Genomic DNA, 1,718 nt, shown 5'->3' with positions numbered 1-1,718 from the left:
AGCCGCAAGCATGGGGAAGTTGACTTTTTCCTCACCCAGCTCCTCACGGGGCACGGGTTCTTGCGCTCCTATTTCGTCGAGAAAGGCATCCTGGAGGGCTCGCCCAACTGCCCTGAATGTGGTGACGCCGTGGAAGACGTTGAACACGTGCTGTTCCACTGTCCACGGTTCGATCGGATCCGGAATGAGATGCAGCAGCGGTGCCATTCCCGAGTAACAATGGATAACATCGTCTCGGAAATGTGCACCCGCAGCGAAACGTGGGAGGCCGTCCGCGCCGCCGCCAGGACAATCTTCTCCACTCTCCAAGCGAGATGGGATGTTGAGCGTCCACCAACGGCAAGGCGACGCAGGCGGGCCAGACGGCGGGCGAGGGACGCAAATGGTGGTCCCTCAGGCCATGCGGCACGGCAACAACCCGCACCGCAAGGGCCACCGTAAGCCGGAAAGTTATTAATCGTTTATTTATTTTCGTTTCTTTCCAGCTTTCTTTTTCTCTTCTCTCATCTATTTTCAGCTTTCTTCTATCTCTTTCTCCTTCTTCTTGTTTCCTCTATCCAAATCTCGTTTCAGGAGAACTGCCTTACGTGCTTGGAGTGGTGACCAACGATGCCGACCCCCCATTGCCCACCCGAAGCGTGGGCGATAGGACCAAAGGGACCGCGTCGCACCACGGAAAGCACCGTAATAAGCAGAATCAGCAGACCAGATCGCCGCAGAAGATGCGTCGTGACCCAGGGTGCAACCGCACACACGACTCCGCAAGAAGTAATACGCACCACAAGCGTACCGGCCGAGTTGGGTGAGTCGGAGAGGGGGATGGAATATGCTCACTCTTCGTTAACAAAAAAAAAAAAAAAAAAAAAAAAAAAGGTAGCCAAATGCCAAATGCCATCGGACAGCCGAACGGAGCGGACGTGTTCTCACCTCGCTCCCGCTCGACACCAGAGTTCTACTGAACATTTTATACCCGGAGGCCCCGCCGCTACGGTATAAATTTGCTAGGTGCTCTGCTCATCCGCTCAGTCTTCATCCAGCCTTCGAGACGGCGTTACGCTGCCCAAATACCCAGCGCTCAGTGCTAGTGAATAATTTTGTGTGTGTGTGAAAGTGTCAGTTTTCTTTTAACCGTTGACGAGGAAGGTCGTGCTTCTGCTAGTCTCAGTTTCTAGAGTGCTTGATACAGTGTGTGTGTTTGTGTGTAGTGCTGTGTTGTGTTCTGTGTTAGCAATTCCAACCGTTATTAGCATCGCCTTCTGCGTTTATTATTCTAATTGTTTTTGCCGTCGGCTTTTTTCCTTCGGCATTGTAGCATCACCTTCTGTGTATTTTAATTTATTTGATTTTGCCGTCGGCTTTTTTCCCGTCGGCATTTTAACATCACCTTCGGTGTATTTATTTTATTTTAAAATTGTCGTCGGCTTTTTTCCCGTCGGCATTTAAGCATCACCTTCTGTGTATATATCTTATTTTAATTTTGCCGTCGGCTTTTTTCCCGTCGGCATTCTAGCATCACCTTCTGTGTATTTATTTTATTTTAATTTTGCCGTCGGATTTTTTCCCGTCGGCACACTAGCATCACCTTCTGTGCGTATTTTAATTTATTTTATTTGGTCGTCGGCTTTTTTCCCGTCGGCATTTCTGCAAGTGTTTTAAATTAAAATTATTTTAGCGTTGGAATTGTTGACCGGTGCCATAAGTGCTACGTGTGAGTGAAG

The sequence above is a fragment of the Anopheles gambiae genome, assembly GCF_943734735.2.
Source record: "Anopheles gambiae chromosome X unlocalized genomic scaffold, idAnoGambNW_F1_1 X_unloc_19, whole genome shotgun sequence".
Taxonomy (NCBI): Eukaryota; Metazoa; Arthropoda; class Insecta; order Diptera; family Culicidae; genus Anopheles; species Anopheles gambiae.
This window is presented reverse-complemented; position numbering follows the sequence as displayed.